The sequence below is a fragment of the Chiloscyllium plagiosum genome, unplaced genomic scaffold (genome assembly GCF_037043375.1).
Source record: "Chiloscyllium plagiosum isolate Xiang-an unplaced genomic scaffold, Cpla_swu_hap1 HiC_scaffold_7, whole genome shotgun sequence".
NCBI classification, from domain to species: Eukaryota; Metazoa; Chordata; class Chondrichthyes; order Orectolobiformes; family Hemiscylliidae; genus Chiloscyllium; species Chiloscyllium plagiosum.
The window spans coordinates 74,655,023-74,674,879 of record NW_028270145.1 but is presented as its reverse complement, the minus strand read 5'-3'; the positions used below and the strand labels follow the sequence as shown (position 1 = coordinate 74,674,879).

Below are 19,857 nucleotides of genomic sequence, written 5' to 3'. Positions count from 1 at the left end.
AGATTAGATTAGATTACTTACAGTGTGGAAACAGGCCCTTCGGCCCAACAAGTCCACACCGCCCCGCCGAAGCGCAACCCACCCATACCCCTACATGTACCCCTTTACCTAACACTATGGGCAATTTAGCATGGCCAATTCACCTGACCTGCACATCTTTGGACTGTGGGAGGAAACCGGAGCACCCGGAGGAAACCCACGCAGACACGGGGAGAACGTGCAAACTCCACACAGTTAGTCGCCTGAGGCGACTAAGGAGTCCCAATACTGATGTGTAAAATATGTGATATTTCTTTAAGGAGTCCCAATACTGATGTGTAAAATATGTGATATTGTCTGCCAGTTAATGTGCTATATGTCTGCACAGAAACACAGAGATATCAGTTGGTGTTTCTGTAATTTATTTTTTAAATTCATTCCGAGGATGTGGACATCACTGGCTAGGACTATGGTTGTTATCCATCTCTAATTGCTCTTGAGAAGGTAACAAACTGCTACAGTCCATTTGGAATAGGTAAACCCACAAGCTGTTGTAAAGGAAGATCCAGGATTTTGCCGCTATGAAGCAACACTATATTTTCAAATCAAGATTGTGAATGGCTTGGAGAGGAACTTGGTGTTTCCATGTATATATTGCTCTCATCTTTCTAGATGGAAGTAGTCATTGGTTCAGAAGGTCCTGTCTAAGGAATCTTGATGAACTTCTGCTGCACATCTTTTGGATCGTACAGACTGCTGCTATTCCATGTTGTGGTGGAGGGAGAGAATATTTGTGGATTTGGTGGATTAAATGCATTACATTATAATTTGTAATGTGTTTTACTGTTTTAAATAAATTAAATCCATGGAGCAGTCATAAACAAAGCAGGTGAAACGGCCTGAACTTCAGCCAGCAATGTTATGCTGCCTCTTATTGGGGTCCAATAGCCTGAACTGCAAAGTAAACTGAATATTCCCTCACTCATCCCATCACTTCCACTCAGCTTGATTTCATTTCTCTTCTACAGTCCTAGTGACAGCCTTTGCTTCTAGTGGTGCTGCTGAGTCCAGAAAGCTGATAGTGATTTGAATTGTTGGCAGTTCTTTGAGGCAAGACTCCTTCCATATAGTGCCAAGTGATATTTATGGATAGAAGGATGATTCTTTAGTTTCATCTAAGGGTTTATTCAGATTACAGTGGTAGGAAAATAATTACCTGGAGGTGTGTGCCTGTTGCCCGAGTACTTATGAGGGTCTACGTATATGTTTGAGGGTCCAAGAGCCTTATTTTGCTGTTTAATGAAGACAAGGGCAACCCACTATGACCACAACTGAGGAAATTATATGCACATCCTGAGTGAGGTGGAGCGCATATATAAAGCTATGACTACGACCATGATGGAGCAGATGATGGGCTACTGCTTGGATCACATTGCTTTGATCCCACTCTGGAGTAGCCTTCCAGTATATGCTGGACAGAGTGCGTCACATCATGCTGGTACACTGTATTCTTCGCAATTAGACCTGGCAGAGGTGATGTTCTTGATTCAGAGAAATTTGGGGAATGGGAGTCACTTTTTGAGGAGAAGGAGGAGGAGGACTTTGGGAGGGGGCTGTTATCCTTGTCAATGAGAGAACTCAGTTGCATTGGGTGCTACATATCAGACAGGACCTGATTAACACCCAGTTCCAGTAGATAAGAGCTTGGTGCAGTAGACTATCATGGACTGTACACTAGTCATTGGTCATGATTCCAGCATATGGTTTCAAATGGGAGGGGGAATAACCCCCAGTCTATATCGATTTTGGTTGTGTTTTATTTTGTTGCTTGTCAATAAAAGGTCATGTTTAGAATTGTCTGACTGTTTGCCTGTATGTCATGTTCTCCTGGAGGACAATGACAGGTTTCAGGTTTCCAATGGCAATTGGGGGCAGAATCATGGTGACATAGAGAGTGTGCTTAGATGTTGTGTAGCTATGGATGGGGGAAACAGTGTGGAGTGGTGTTTAAAAGAGTGATTAATGTGAGAGAATGTTGTTGTATGTGAGTACCACACATACCAATAATGTGCCAGAAATAGCACGGCTTTGTGACTACTGTGCCTCTACAATGCAGGAAGGGATAACACTGGATTGCCATGCTTCTCTGGATGCACAGAAACCTTTCAAAGATGGTGCGGGCGCAAAGGATGCCAGCTAATTTCGGGACAAGTGATGGGTTGCAAGTTTTTCCAGGAATGATGGGTGGAAAGATGGGGTTGGAATTGGATGTTGGAAATGACAAAGGATTGGGGTAAATAATGGTAAGTTATGGCAAGAATTTTTGATCGACTTTATGGTGAGAATCCCTGCAAAAAGATTGACGCACATCACACTTGCCCTAAAAAGAATCAGATTCAGTTTTGGTAGATTCACAGTTTTGTGTTCTTTATCAGGTTTCTGTTGTTCTACACTATCTTGTTCAGCTTGGTCTTAATGGTTACAGCATTTTCCAATGTGGTGCATTGATTATGATTGGACTATCATAAACCATGCAAAACATGTCCTCTTCTGAAAAATAGGCAGTTATAATTTGATTACTGGATATGTTCAGATACCAGACTTTGATTGATCAGATTCTTTTTCACTTTGGTATAGCTGTGATTTCCTTAATGCTGTGCTACCTGAACAAGATAGTTCAGAACAGATAGGAATGGTAGGAGACATGATATTGCTGGACTACTAATCCAGGTCTAATTCTCCAGAGAAATGCATTCAAATCCCATCAGGCTAGCCGGGAAATCTACATTCACTTAATACATTTGAAATATTTTTAAAAAGGCTATTGTAAATAATGATGATCATGGAATTGCTGAATAAAGGAGGTAATGGCCTAGCAGTATTGTTGCTGGATTGTTAATCCAGAAACCCAGGAAAGTTCTGGGGACCTGGATTTGAACCTTGCCATAGCAGATGGTAGAATTTAAATTCAATAAAATAAATCCTGGAATTAAGAGTCTAATGATCACCATGAATCCATTGTTGATTGTCAGTAAAACCTAATTTCTATTAGGAAAGGAAATTTGCCACCCTTACCTGGTCTGGCTGACATGTGACTCCAGACCAGAGCAATGTGGCTGACTCTTAACTGCCCTCTGGGCACTTAGGGATGGGCAATAAATGCTACCCTAGCCAGTGATGCCCTCATCCTTTGCCTGAATAAAGAAAAGAAAAATCATAAAATTGTCCTAGGAATGTCATCCTGACATGGAAACATATCACTATTCCTTCACAGTCCTTCGGTCAAAAATCTTGTATTCTCTTCTAATGGCAGTGTGGACACAGCTATAATATATGAACATCAGTATTTCAAGAAGGTAGCTAACCACCTTCTCAGGTAGAATTAAGGATGTGCAATAAATGTTGGCCTTGCCAGTGAGGCTTACATCATTTGGACAAGAAATACACAAACATGGACAAGAGGTTGAATTGAATCTGTTCTGTTTGCACTCCTTAGCCACTCAATGGAAATAGAGTGATCAAGTGAACCAGATTCTTACAAAATATTGAAATATATTTCAACATATAATTTCAGCTACATCACATTGCAAACTTTTGCTATAAATTCTATGTCCTATGATCTTATACTCCACAACCATCTGATGAAGGAGCAGCACACTGAAAGCCAGTGTTTCCAAATAAACCTGTTGGACTATAACATGGTGTTGTGTGATTTTTAATTTTGTATACCTCAGTCCCACACCGGCACCTCCAAATCATTAAAATATCAAGGAGCTTAGCTAACACCATAACTACAAAAACACAATTTAAGATACTTATCAATGTAATTTTTTTCTTTCTTTAATTCAATTTCAATGTGCGTTGCCATTTTGGAACACATTCAAGATGATGTTGTAGTGTGCAGCCGTTTACTAAGTAAAACCATGCCTTCTTTTGCTGGAGAACAAAGGAAGGGGGAAGATAGCACTGAATTTCTTTACAGATAATATCCATAGCCTTGTAATTTACCAAACTCATCTCATTAACTACCTACCTTGCCCAGTCTGGTTCATCTCATACCTGATTCCAGGACCATCTTTCCACACATTATTTCTAGAACTACTACTCATAATGCAGCCTAAGATCATTTGCAGCAGTTATGTCATCTCGTTCCAATCTATTCATTCAGTCTTGTATATAATTGTGCTTCATTGATATCCTAGATTCAAATATCTCTTTATTTTGGGGGCTGGAATCTTACAAGAATCTGAGTGACATGGGCCATTGCAAGATTTGTGGCAGAATCTTATGAGAAGTCCAACAAGGTTGATCTCACCAACAGGTATGTCACATCCCACCTTTTAGGCTTCTGACAAGCAGCACAGTGAGTTTCTCTCTCAGCACTGGTGAGTTCCCAATTCAGGGAGATTATTGATCCTTAAACACCTTGTTGATGGCTCAACTCGCTGTGTTAATGTTCAACTCACTATCCACCAAGTGGAGAATTGTTCTCAGAATGGTGCATGGCAAGATGGAACTGGAATCGGGTATGAAATGAACTAGAAGAGGCAGGGTGAGTAGTTAATGAGATGAGGTTGGTAAATTACAACAGTAAAACTTGTTGAGCTTCATAATGGAAATCCATCCAAAAACATTCAACACAGACGTGGCCAAAATAAGTGTACGATTCAGTCTTTGGTGATGCTGTCAAGTTGTCACTTTTGCCACAGAAATCCAGATTTAAAGAAAGAAATTTTACTGTATGATTAACTATTTCCTATACTTCAAAGCAACCTCGATATATCTATAATCTAAGAAGAAGAAGGGTTTTTCCTGTTGTGCACCAGTGGAGGTCTTTGCATGTTGCATTCTTTAAACTGCTGCTTGAATGCATAAAGCAAATTCCTGACTGATGCACATCACTTCACATCAATTCTTGTTAGGAAACAGCATAACTAGTCACAGCTGGTCATATACTGGATCATCTCCCAGTGAAAACCTGAAGCAGATCTTAATATAATTTCAGTCAGAAAATTATCATTTCAATGTATTATTTCTGGAAATAAAGCAACTTTGTGTGGGTCATATTAAACATGGTAACTGGCCAAATTTTAATTGGACCTTTTCATTTCAAGTATTTGATTGCCATTTTTCCATATTTATGTAATCAAAACCATTTATTTTGTGCCATTTAACATGGGTAAAGTAAGGTCAAATCAAAAAATGGGGAGATGACTCAATATTCTGATTTTGTCTGAACGTTATGGTGGTGCACCTGAGGTAGAATTCAAAGTCCTACATAAACTAAATGCAAGTAAGATGTTTCAATAGACTGAATCAAATAAGCCCAAATCATGCAGTTCACAAACAGACCAACAATATAGTCCAAGGGCATTCACTAAATTTTGGCTGAGGCTACAGTTTCAAAAATTACTTCCTCAAGATTCACATCATTGACAGAAAAAAAGTAGGTTCAAGGCCAAGACAGACTTATATATTTTAAAGTGATATAAACTCAAATACCACCAGGCAATTGATACAATATCTGACAATCAAGTATGTGAATTTTGTTTCTTAAAAATCATTCCACTTTACAAGTTTTCTAAACATTTTTTCTTCCAGGTTCTTGGTTATGAGTTAGAGTTACCTCTTCAACTTTGCATCAGCTGAGCAAGCAGTGAAAATGGAATCCCAAGGGACTGCAGAAGGGAATGAATGTTAAATGTGGCAGTTGGGGTGCCATTTAAATGAATTACTTTGTCCTAGATGGTGTCAAGCTTCTTGAGTGTATTGTAGCTGCAACCATCTGGGCAAGAGGATTGTATTCCAACACATTCCTGACTTGTGCCTTATAGATCGTACAGGCACTGGAGAGTCAGGAAATGAGTTACTCACCAGAGAGTTTCTATCCTCTGACTTGTCATTTTAGCTCCTGTATTTATATGACTATTTCAGTTTCTGGTCAATATTAACCACCAGAATGTTGATACTGGGGGTTCTAACAATGCATCAAGGGTAATGGTAATATTGTCTCTTGTTGGAGATGGTCTCTGCTTGGCACATGTAATCATAATGTTACTTCCCACTTATCAGTGCAGAAGTGGGTACTGCAGATGCTGGAGATTAGAGTCAAGATTAGAATGGTGCTGGAAAAGCACAGCAGGTCAGGCAGCATCAGAGGAGCAGGAAAATCGAAGTTTTGGGCAAAAACCCTTCATCAGGAATGACAGCACTGATTCCTGATGAAGGGCTTTTGTCCGAAACGTCGATTTTCCTGCTCCTCAGATGCTGCCTGACCTGCTGTGCTTTTCCAGCACCACTTTAATCTAGGGTCTAATTTCCAGTATCTACAATCCTCACTTTTGCCTAATAATTGGCTGGGTTGGTTTTGTCCTACTTTTTTATATACAGTGCATACCTGGACAATTTCCCACATTGTCAGACACATGTCAGTGTGGTAGCTATACTGAAATAGCAGTGCAGCAGGTTCTGCAAACCAATTGTCAGGACTGTTTCTGATGAAAGGTCACTGGACCTGAAGTATTACCTCTGAATTCTCTCCACAGATGCTGCAATACATACTGTGTTTTTCAAGCAATTTCTGTTTTGGTTTCAGGACTATTACCTGAATGCTGTGAGGGTCTATAGCCTTTCCAGTACCCACTGCTTTCAGCGCTTTCTTAATTTGAATGAAATCAAATTGGTTGAAGACCGGCACCTGAGATACTGGGAAGGAGGAGATTTGTCTGTGCTGATTTGCAATATCCTTCCATTCTCAGGTGCAGGGTGAGAAAGCGAGTCCTAAGATTACCTCAGCTGGAATGAGAAACGCACCCACACTGCTGTCAATGTCATAAATTATACACTAGCCATCTGAGCTGCCCAGCCATAAATGAAACGGAACAGAATCGCTTACTGCAGAGGATACAAAAGTCTGTGAAATCTTATCCATGTATGATGGGAATTTGCAACAACTGTTTGCCTCCCTCAGACTTTCTATCCATTTAGGATAATGTGGAGGAACATTTGCCATGCGTGTCATCTCTGAGTAGTGTGATAAGTGTTTGGATTGTGGAATACTGTTTTCTGTAAATCTCCTCAGATGCTACCTGAACTGCTGTGCTTTTCCAGCACCACTCTATTCCAGAATCTGGTTTCCAGCATCTGCAGTCATTGTTTTTACCGAATACTGTTTTCCCCTGTATTTGACTGTCACTCCTTTTTTTTCTCCCTGCCTGGCTCTGAGCAAAATGTGTCGATTTCTAAACAAGTTAGAGAGGAAACTAAGAAATGACAGAGTTCAAACAGTAGGGGATGTTATATATTCAGTTGGGTAACACACATCGGCACTGATGTGGAGGACTTCATGTGATACCATTAAAGAAGTGTTTGGTACCATATTTAAATGGCTGCCAGCACTTTTTCAATGCTACTGCAATCCTCTTAGTCGCTAGTGCCTGGTATAAATCTGGAGTCTCTAAAAGAGTCTGTTTCCTTGTAAGGACCCTCCTTCCATCAATAGTTCGGCCAAAGAAGGTCTGAAGAAGGAAGACATCTGAAGACGTGGCAGAAGGATGATCTAACATGGCCCTATGATTCAATGATGCCTCTCTGCACATTCTCAGCTCTGATATCTTTGGAGGACAGACTTGTGCATGGGGGAGAGGTTGTGGAATTTGATAGTGATGATACAATTGAAAGTTGTGGGGAGGTGACTAAGTCTTTGTATAAAATATATCTCAACTTCCAAAAGGCTTTTAAAATGGGGCAGCACAGTGGCTCAGTGGTTAGTACTGCTGCATCACAGCACCAGGGTCCTAGGTTTGATTCCAGCCTTGGGCAACTGTCTGTGTGGAGTTTGCACATTCTCCCCGTGTCTGCGTGGGTTTCCTCCGGGTGCTCCAGTTTCCTTCCACAGTCCAAAGATGTGCAGGTCAGATGAATTGGCCATGCTAAATTGCCCATAGTGCTAGGTGCATCAGTCAGAGGGAAATAAGTCTGGGTGGGTTACTCTTCGGAGGGTTTGTGTGGACTGGTTGGGCCGAAGGGCCTGTTTCTTTAAAAAAAATGTTGTCTCAAAAAGACGTGTACCTAATGTGAGACATTGAAATAAAAGTAAGAAATTAGCCAAATAAAATGCATGAATAGAATATAAAAGGTCATAATTTAAAATTAATTTATAAGTGCAGCTGATGCTGAAGGCTCCTGCTTGTGAGTCAGAATGTCATGCATTTGAGCGCAATATCAATTTGACACTTTGGTTCAATGCTGAGGAACTGCTTTACTGTCATAAATGCAATTTGTAGAAAAGATGATAGACCAAGTCCTCCTCTACCATGTCCAAAAAATAGTTAGAGATTTCCTGACACACTGAACATCAACTAACACTACAAAAAAAAAACAAATGATCTGATAATTAAATCCACTGCTGTTTTCATGGCCTTACTGTGCAGAAAATTACCTGCTTAATTTCCTTATCTTAAAACAATGGTTTGACTTCAGAAGTACATCATTAGCTCTTGGCACTTTGGGACTTCCTGAGGTCATGAAAGCCATGATATGAATGCATGTTCCTTTTTCCATTACACTAATTAGTGATTATGACCAACAGAGTATGAGACAATTTTCCAGATCTTTTCTTGTCAGAATTTGTGCAGGTCATCTTGATGTGGAGCAGTTAAGACTCCAGAAGAGCTGGAACCTGTGAAAATGGAATAAATTTTTTTAAAAAATTATGAAGAATCAGATAACGTGGTAGTGCAAGTGAAATTTGTCACTGGAAAGATAAAAGAAATTGATAGTAAAATCACAAATAGTGTTATAAAATGAAGGTTGTACTGCTAAATAAGTTGAGCCAGAAAAAAAAATCTAGTTGTTCTAATTGATCAAACTTTGAAAATTACAAAAGCAATCTGTACTTACAAAAAGGATAGGCAGTGAGATGCAAGTTAATCCACACATTCAAACAAGGTTGATGTTTTTATTATATAGAGACTATATTTCTACTTTTGATTATTGTATATACAGAGATGGAAATGTGTTGCTGGAAAAGCGCAGCAGGTCAGACAGCATCTAGGGAACAGGAGAATCGACGTTTCGGGCATTAGCCCTTCTTCCTGAAGAAGGGCTAATGCCCGAAACGTCGATTCTCCTGTTCCCTAGATGCTGCCTGACCTGCTGCGCTTTTCCAGCAACACATTTCCATCTCTGATCTCCAGCATCTGCAGACCTCACTTTTTCCTATTGTATATACATCCAATGGAAGCGATTCAGTGTTTATCATGAAAGATTGTATTATGTTTTGAATCAGTGTGTTGTGAAATGGGACTGTATCATTCAAATCTATTGTCATGTGGCTAAAGAAAACATATGTTATTTGGGCTCATAAACAGAGCAATGGAGTACACAAAGGGACATCAAATGAGATCTTTATAGATCACTGATTTAGCCTTATCTGTAATATTGTGGACAATTCTGGGCATCACACTTTAGATAAGATTTAGTAAAGACCTTAGAAAGAGTACAAGGTTGATCTTCCATAATATTACCAGAGATAAGAGAATGTTGGAAAAGTTAGCAGTGTACTGTTTGAAACACAGAAGTTTTTTCAACATTTTCAATATGATGAACATTTTCAATGAAGTAGGTAAGAGAAAGGAATTTCCTCTGACAATTGGTTCAATAACTAAAAGTTATAGATCCAAATCACAGGCAAAAGATGAGGCAAATGCTTTTTACTCAAAGGGTTTTCACGAACTTGAATACATTACTTGAAAAGATGATGGAAATTGATTCCACAATGAGCTTTACAAGATGTTGGACAGGTCATTGAGGAAAAGAAAATTACAGAGTGATAGAAAAGCATAAGGATCCACAATCAAGCAGGACTCTTTCAAAGAGCCAGCATAGATATTGTTGCAAAGGATATGACTATGGAAGAGATAATGCTAAAGTTGCATTAAGCTTCGCCCATCTAGTAATGCCTCACAGTCGTTGGATGGAGATTCAGGCACTGGATTCATGTGGTGCTGGAAAAGCACAGCAGTTCAGGCAGCATCTGAGGAACAGGAAAATCGACATTTCGGGCAAAAGCCCTTCATCACGAGATTCAGGCAGTCCAACATGAGCTTCCAATGGAAAAAGATAAGTTTTCTTTAGCTCCTGATATGTGGAATTATGCCCAACCACTTGTTAATTGCACCTATAACTAAAGCATGTTAAACAACCCCTTTCATGTAAGACAAGTGCTTCTTCTTGTTAAGACTCTCTAGATGTTTATTCTCTACAACTGATAATTACATAAGCCCTCAAACACAACATGAAAAGGAGGACTGGTAGCACTGAGCTAGCCTAAAAATAAGCTACCAGTGGTTACCCAGAGCTCAATTCAACAAGCACAATCGATCCAATGGCCCTTTATAATCCGACAGTTCAATGGAAAGACCAAATGGAAGTTAACCGAATTCCCAAGTTATGGGAACAAATTTCTCAATGCATTAATGAAAATAATTTGTGTGGAACTGAGACATTGAGAAACAAAAGCCCTTAACTTTATGAAACAAGGAATATTTCTCATGATTACAGTAATAAGCATATGGAATAGACTGCAATCTGCTGTAGTAAATGTTGATATAAAAGCATTTGCAGGACAATTAATCAAATTCTTGATCACTGAATATGGAAAGAGATATGTCTAAAGCAGAATCCTCGAACCAAAGTAGGTAAGATATTCTTTCCTAACTTCCTAACTGAGATGAAAGAGCCAATATTTGGCAGATGAAGTTAATATGGATAAGTGTGAAGTTATCCATTTTGGCCTGAGAAATGGAAAGACAACTTATTATTGAAATAGGGAGAAACTTCAGAATGTTAGATGCAGAGGGATCTGGGTGTCCTTGTGTGTGCGAATTGCCAAAAACTCGTATAGGTAGAGCAGGAAATAAGAAAGAGAAATGAAATTTTGGCATTTAGTCCTAAACAAATAGATTTTAAAGTACAGAAGTGCTGCTACAATATACACCTGGAATATTAAGTACAGTTTTGGACCTCTTTGAGGGGTATAGGTATGTTGGAGGCAGTTCAGAGGAGTTTCACTGGATGGATTACAGAGATGAGGGGTTTGTCTTATGAAGAGAGATTGAGTAGTTTAGGCTGATACAGTCTGGCATTTAGAAGAATGAAAGGAGATCTAAGTAATTTACATAAGATGCTATAATGGATTGACAAAGTAGACAAACAGAGAATGTTTCTTCATGTGGAGTAATCTAGATTGAAAGGTCATAGCTTAAAGATAAGGGAATGCAGGTTTAAAACAAAATTGAGGAGAAATTACTTCTCTCATCTATGGAATTCACCACCTCAGAATATGAGGGATGTTGGGAATTGAGTAAATTTAAGGAGGAGATGGACTAATTTGATTTAATTTGATTCGATTTGATTATTGTCACATAGAATCATCAAGTCATGGAGCATGGAAACAGATCCTTTGGTCCAAACAGTCCGTGGTGAACATAATCCCACCTGCCTGATCCTGGCCCATATTCCTCCAAACCTTTCTGAATATTCAAATGTCTTTTAAATATTGTAATTGTGCCCACATCCACCATTTCCTCAGGAAGTTCAGTCAACATGTGAACCAATATTTGTGTAAAAAACGTTTGCTCCTCGTGTATTTTTTAAAACTCTCTCTCCTCTCACTTTAAAAATGTACCCTCCAGTTTTGAAATTCCCCATCCTATGGAAAAGGCACCTACCATTAACAAAAACAGAAGTTGCTGGAAAAACTCAGTAGGTCTGGCAGCATCCATGAAGAGAAATCAAAGAACGAAGAACAAAGAAAATTTACAGGCCCTTCGGCCCTCCAAGCCTGAGCCGATCCAAATCTACTGTCTACCGGTCGCCCAATTCCTAAGTATCTATATCCCTCTCCTGTCCATCTACTCATGCACCTGTCCAGATGCATCTTAAATGAATTTATTGTATCTGCCTCTACTACATCGGCTGGCAACCAAGCACCTACCACCCTCTGTGCAAAGTACTTGCCACGTACGTCCCCCTTAAACTTTTCACTCTCACCTTGAAAGTGTGACCTCTCATTATTGAATCTTTCACCCTGGGAAAAAGCTTATCTCTATCTACCCTGTCTATACCCTTCATGATTTTGTAGACCTCAATCAGGTTCCCCCTCAATCTCCTTTTTTCTAATCAAAACAAACCTAACCTACTCAACTTCTTCATAGCTAACACTTTCCATACCAGGCAACAGCCTAGTAAACCTTCTCTGCACCCTCTCCAAAGCATCCACATCATTTTGGTAATGTGGTGACCAGGACTGTACACAGTATTCTAAATGCGGCCGAACCAACGTCGTGTACAACTTTAACATGACCTGCCAGTTCTTATACTCAATACCCCATTGATGAAAGCAAGCCTGAATGGACCTGAACTCTCAGATCTCTCTGCTCATTAACTATTCCCAAGGGTCTTCTGTTTACTGTATAATTTGCTCTAGAATTAGACTTCCCAAGATGCATCACCTCACATTGCCTGGATGGAACTCCATCTGCCACTTCTCCACCCAAACCTCCAAACTATCTATATTCTCCTGTATTCTTGGACAGTCCCTATGCTTTCTGCTACTCCACCAATCTTCGGGTCATCTGCAAACTTGCTGATCATACCATCAGTGCCCTCGTCCAGATCATTTATGTATATCACAGACAACAGTGGCCCCAGCACTGATCACTGTGGAACACCACTGGTCACCTTGCTCCATTTCAAGAAACTCCCTTCAACTACTACTTTCTGTCTACAGTTGCTCAACCAGTTCTTCACCCACCTAGCTAGAACACCCTGCACACCATGTGACTTCACTTTCTCTATTAGTTTACCATGGGGAACCTTATCAAATGCCTTATTAAAGTCCATGTATATGATATCTACAGACTCTCCTTCATCTATCAACTTGGTCACTTCCTCAAAGAACTCCATTTTAAGGCACGATCTCCCCCGCACAAAACCATGTTGCCTATCACTGATAAGCCCATTCTTTTCTAAATATAAATAGATCCTATCCCTCAGTACTTTCTCCAGCAACTTTCTCACTACTGACATCAGGTTCACTGGTCTTTAGTTACCCAGAATATTCCTACTACCCTGCTTGTACAGGGGGACAACATTAGCAACCATCCAGTCCTCCGCACTTCACCTGTGTTTAAGGATGCCACAAAGATATCTGTCAGGGCCCCAGCTATTTCCTCTCTCACCTCCCTCAGCAACCTGGGATAGATCCCATCCGGTGCTGGGGATTTGTACACATTAATACCTTCTAGCCTACCCAACACATCTTCCCTACTTATGTCAAATTGAGCCAGAGTTATCAAACTTCTACCTCTAATCTCAACATTCATCATGTCCATCTCCTCAGTGAACACTGTTGCAAAGTAATCATTCAGAATCTCACCCATTCTCTCAGGTTCGACACACAGCCTTCCTTCATTATCCTTTCTCTAGTTAGCTGCTTGCTTTTTATATAAGAATAAAAGGCTTTGGGATTCTCCTTAATTCTGCTCATTAAAGCTATTTCATGACCCCTTTTAGCCCGCTTGATTCCTTGTTTAAGATGGGTCCTACTCCTACTTTTGCCAATATTCCTCTAAGGCCCGTTCTGTTCTGAGCTGCCCGGACCTTATGTACTCTTTCCTTTTCCTCTCGGCCTGTCGTACAATTTCTCCTGTCATCCACAGTCCACGAATCTTGCCTTTCTTATCCTTTGCTTTCAACGGGACATGCCTATCCAGCACTATCTTTAACCTATCTTTGAAAGCCTCCCACATATCAAATGTGAACTTCCTTTCAAATAGCTATGTCCAATTCACATTTCCCAGCTCCTGCCTAATTTTGATATAATTGGCCTTGGCCCAGTTTAGTACTCTTCCCTTAGGACTACTCTCATCTTTGTTTACGAGTATTCTGAAACTTACAGAATTGTGGTCACTATTCCCAAAGAAATCCCCTACTGCAACTTCTACCACCTGGCCTGGCTCATTCCTCAACACCAGGTCCAATATGGCCCCTTCCCTCCTCTAGACATACTGGTCTAGAACATTCTCCTGGATGCTTCTTACAAATTCTACTCCATCCAGACCTCTGATGCTAAGTGTATCACAGTCAATGTTGGAAAAATTAAAATCTCCCATTACCACTATCCTCTACATCTTTCCATAATCAGTTTACCTATTTGTTCTTCTACCTCTCGCTCACTGTTGGGAGGCCTATAATACAACCCCAACAATGTAACTGCACCCTTCTTATTTCTCAGCTCCACCCATAATGCCTCACTACTCAAGCCCTCCATAGTGTCCTTCTTTAGCACAGCCGTGATATCATCCCTGACCAGCAATGCAACTCTTCCCCTTCCTTTTACTTCCCTCCCTGTCCTGTCTGAAGTGTCTATATCCTGGAACATTTAGTTGCCAATCATGCCCTTCCTTCAACCAAGTCTCTGTGATTGCAATGACGTCATACTCCCAGGTACCAATCCAAACCTTAAGTTCATCTGTCTTACCCAGTAAACTCCTTGCATTAAAGTATATGCACTTCAGGCCACCAGTTCTTTTACGTTCATCTGCTCTCTGCCTACTCTTCCCCTTATTAATGCTATCTTCATGATTCTTACAGTCTCCAGTTTCCACCTCGCTGTCTACTTGTCTTCTCTTCTGGTTCCCAGCCCCCTGCCACATTAGTTTAAAACCTCCCCAAAAGCAATAGCAAAAACTCCCCCAAGGACATTAGTTCCAGTCTGGTTCAGATGTAGACTGTCCAATTTGTAATGGTGCCATCTTCCTCAGAACCGGTCCCAATGTTCAACAAATCTGAACCCCTCCCTCCTACACCATCTCTCAAGCCACATTTTCACCCTGCCATTTCTACTCTGGCTATCACTTGGTACTGGTAATAATCCCAAGACCACTACATTTGAGATCCTCTTTTTTAACTTCTCTCCTAGCTCCCTGAATTCTGCTTTCAGAACCTCATCTCGTTTTTCACTTACATGGTTGGTGCCTATATGCACCAAGACAACTGGCTGTTCACCCTCCCCTTTTAGAATGCTCTGCAGCCGATCGGTGACGTCCCTGACCCAAGCACCTGGGAGTCAACATACCATCCGGGAGTCCCGTTTTCATCCACAGAACTGCCTATCTACTCCCCTTACAATAGAATCCCCTATAACTATGGCCCTACGAGTCTTTTTCCCACCCTCCTGAATAGCAGTGCCCGCTACAGTGCCATGATCTTGGCAACTGCTGCCCTCCCTGGTGAGCCATCGCCCCCCAGCAGTACCCAAAACGATACACCTGTTTTGGAAGGACATGACCGCAGGGGACATCTGCACTGCCATCCTACTCTTTTTCTGTCTTTTGGTCACCCATTCACTGTCTCCCTCAGCAATTCTAACCTGCGGTGTGGCCAGTTCACTAAACGTGCTATCCACGACCTCCTCAGCATCGCAGATGCTCCACAGTGAGTCCATCCGTAGCTCCAGATCCGTCATGCGGTCAAACAAGAGCTGCAACTAGACACACTTCTTGCAGGTGGACAGTGCAGGAGAGAGAGAGAGAGAGAGAACCTGTACAGTTACTGCCTTTGCTGTTTTTGAATTCATGTGTCGCTGGACATCGGAGTGCATCTGTTCTGTACCTCTTATTTCTTGATTGTCTCTCTTTCTCTGACTCTCCACTCTCTCATCATTTTATTCTCTCCTCTTCCGACTTTGCTATCCTTCTCCCCTGTTTTCCATTTTGCCTCTGCTTCACCCATCCCCCCATTCCCCCCACATGTTTGTCACATAGCACTGGCTTCAGCCTTGGTCATTCACAGCTCCTAATCTCCCTATAATGTCTCTATGCACTGTCATTATCATCTTTTTATTGCTACCTTTGCTTCTGGAGCAAATACCTCCCTATTTCTCCCATTTTTTTAACTTTGATAAAGGGTCAGTTAGACTTGAAACGTCAGCTCTTTTTTCTCCTTACAGATGCTGCCAGACCTGCTGAGATTTTCCAGCATTTTCTCTATTGGTAGCTGCTAATGGAGACTGTTAGTGGCTAACAATAGGTTGTGTGTAATGGCAGACCATGTGATAACAAGGCCTGGTGTGTGTGGTAGGGAGCTAGGACATGGGAGAGTTCAGGCCCTAAAATTGAACTTGAAATTGAGTCCGGAGGGCTGCAGGGTCCCTGAACAGAAAATGAGGTGTTATTCTTCCAGCTTGCGCTGAGCTTTGCTAGACTTGAAAAGTGTGGTCCTGGAAAAGCACAGCAGGTCAGGCAGCATCCGAGGAGCAGAAGAATCCACATTTTGGGCATAAGCCCTTCATCAGTAATGAAAGGTATTCCTGAATGGATCAAATCCTGATGAAGGGCTTACGCCCGAAATGTCTATTCTCCTGCTCCTCGGATGCTACCTGACCTGCTATGTTTTTCCAGTGCAACTCTTTTTGACTCTGATCTACAGTATCTGCAGTCCTCACTTTCCCCTGAGCTTTGCTGGAGCACTACAGCAAGCCTGAGACAGAGCTGTTGGTCAGGGAACAGGGTGATGTGTTAAAGTGGCAGGCAACTGAAAGCTCAGGGTCTTTTCTGCTGGCAGAACGTAGACGCTCTGCGAAGCCTACTTATGCACACCTACCATTAACTCTATACATACCCCTCATGATTTTATAAACTTCTATAAGGTCACCACTCATCCCATATGCTCCAGTGAATAAAGGTCTTATCTACCTTTATAACTCAAACCTTCCATACCTGGCAACATCCTGGTAAATCTCTTCTGAACCTTCGGAGATACAGTAAAATGTTTTGTTTTTGTACTATTCAGAGCAAATCATACCATACAGAAGTACATCAGGGTAATAGAAGAGAATGCAGAATATAGTGTTACAAGCAAAGAGAAGTTGCAGAGAAAAATCAACTTTAATATATGAGAAGTCAGTTCAAATATCTGGTAACAGTAGAAAAGAAGCTGTTCTTAAATCAGTTGGGACATGTTTTCAAGCTTATATTGCTTCTGGCCAATGTTAGAGGGTGGAAAAGAGTATAACCAGGGTTGGAGGGGTCTTCGATGATGTTGGCTGGTTTCCTGAGGCAGCAGAAAGTATAGATGAGGTAAATGAATGAAAAGCTGGTTTGTGTGATGGACTGACCTGTGTTCACAACTCTGTAATTTCTTGCTGCCTTGAGCAGAGCAGTTGCCATACTAAGCTGTGATGCATCCGGATAGGTTGGTTTCTGTGGATGTGCCAAATTTCTGTAGCTTTCTGAGGAAGTGGATGCTTTGGTGTGCTTTCTTAGATGTAGTGTCAATGTGGGTAGACCAGGACAGATTGCTGATAATGTTTACGCCTAGAAACTTGAAGATGTCGACCATGTCCACCTCAGCACCATTGATACAGACAGGGACGTGTCCTGCACTCCGCTTACTAAAGCCGATGACCAGCGCCTTTGTTTTGCTGACATTGAGAAAGAGCTTGTAGACTTGACACCATGTGACTAAGCTCTTTAAATCTTTCCTTTTCTCTGTCTCATCATTGTTTGTGATCCAATCCACTACAGTGTTGTCAGCAGCAAACCTATAAATGGAGTGTAAATGATTGACTCTTAATTGTTCTCTGGGCAATTAGAGATGAGCAATAAACGCTGGTCTAGCCAGAGACACCCACATCACATGAGCGAATTGAAAAAATCAACTAGACCTACCTGAGAAAAAGAATGATTACAATATGAACATTACAGAACTATCATCACCGAGCGACAAAATTGTGACTGAGAAACTTACTTTAATTATATTTAACGGATGTAGAAACCAGTTATGTTAATATACTGGGCAATTGGAGCAATAATTCAGAGGCAGAAGTTCAAATCTCATCATGGCATCAGAAAAGTTAAACTCAGTTAAATAAATCTGACATTTTAAAAAGAAGCCACTTCTATTAAACATGACTATAAAAGTATAGTATTTTTGTAAAAAACAATCTGGTTAAATGTTCATTGGAAAAAGAAATTCACTATCCCTACTCAGACTAGTCTACACGTGACATACATTCTGCAATGAATTTTAATTTTAACTGTCCCAGGAAAAGCCTAGCCAAGTCACTCAGTTGTATCAAACCATTATGGCAATGTCTAGTAAGAATTAAACCCCAAATTAACTATCTGGCATAAAGTTACATCATGCAAAAGCCTGGAAATTTCATATCATATCTTGCATCCCATGTCCCAGATTCCTTCATTACATTCCCTGGATGAAACTCTGCCCATCAGGAGAATAGTCCCATCAGAGCTGGAAGCACAGTGGAATACAGTCCAGGGGGAATAACCCTGAGAGTTCACAATATGGACTTTGAATTTCACAAAATCACGTGCCATCAAGTTAAATGTTTGTACGGAAACTTCCTACCTTCTTCACTTCCTGAATTAATGAATCAGTACTCCTTCATTTTGCAACAATTGTGAGCTTTCAATTCGAGTTGCTGGTGTGTTCTGCAATGCAGGTATAAACTTTGGCAGTGTCCTCACATAAATCAGAGATGAACCATGAAGCTCCCAAGGGTTGCAAATATATTTGATGTCAATGTCTGTGGACAACAGGTGCATGTGGCTAATGCCAATGAATTGTGCTTGGATACTGTTTAGTGCTGAGCAATATGGAAACTCATCACATCCAGCAGTGAGTTAAAGTTGCCACGTATCCACGCTAATATCCATTTCGAGAATTCTCGCCATCAGTTTTGCTCGTGATATGTGATAGGATAGGAAGCTGCATATTAATAAGACAAGATGTGCAGTTAATAAGGTCATTAAAAATCAATAACTCCCCCTTAATAGGCAACTTGCTGTTGCCTAGTGACAATCTTATCACCATTGCTAATAGATATAGCAAATTGCTTCTGTTTTGAGATAGGCCTCGGTATACTTTTTGATTCTGCCACATCTTTCACCATAGCAGACATTATTCGGATCCAAACTTTTTCTTTTCCATTCTTAGTACTAAAGTAAATAAGCTGACATTTTACCATATTATGCTACATTCATCCAAGTAATGACCACTCACTTTAGTTTATATTTTACATCCCTTTGCAGACTCTTTGGCCTGGATTTTTGTAGATTTGAATAACTCTAATGCTATTTAAAAATGGCTGGCTGTACCTGAATCCAGGTTTCCTACACCTTTTCCTGGTATTCCACATTTAATTTAGAGGCTGCAGGTAGCAAGCCCACAGTCCGCACTCATGACCGATCAAGTTTCACTGCGTGCAATTGTTGTGAAGTCAGGCCAGATTCTGCATGACTCCTAAGAAGTATTGTGAAATATATTCTAGATTCAGGAATCATTTGAATAATAAGATTAAAAAGCTCTTACCCATCCCCCCATTCCCCTTCTATGCTCCTTATGCCTCATTTATTCCAACTGAGTCCCAGCACAATCACTGCCCCCCCCTCACCCACCTTACCCCATGGCCACTTAGACTGTCTTTGCAAACTCATATCCACACAGCTAACCCCCATGGGCCCACCATATTGTCCATACCAGCTCAATGCCTACTCATGTCCCTTTTGTGCCCACTCATCCTTTTTGTTCTACACTCTGTTCTCATCATACACTGATTTGCTACCACAGATCCTCATTCTTCGAGGCCCAAAGCCTATCATTTTTGCTCCCATTGTCTTGTCCAGTCTGCCTCGGTAATCTTACCATGTGGTCCTTTGCAGCACATTGGAATGGTACTCATGATTTTGTTATCCACATGAAAAGTGGATAGAAAGTTGAACTGGAAAAAGCATAGCAGGTCAAACAGCATCAGAACAGGAGCAGAGTCACATTTCAGGTTGGAACTTTTCT

General features: G+C 40.9%; 1 pseudogene; it reads right to left on the bottom strand.

Annotated features, from left to right (window-relative positions):
• LOC148149641 (uncharacterized) overlaps positions 1-19,473 on the bottom strand; it is a 55,017-nt pseudogene extending 35,544 nt beyond the window's left edge.
• Positions 19,474-19,857: the final 384 nt, after the last annotated feature.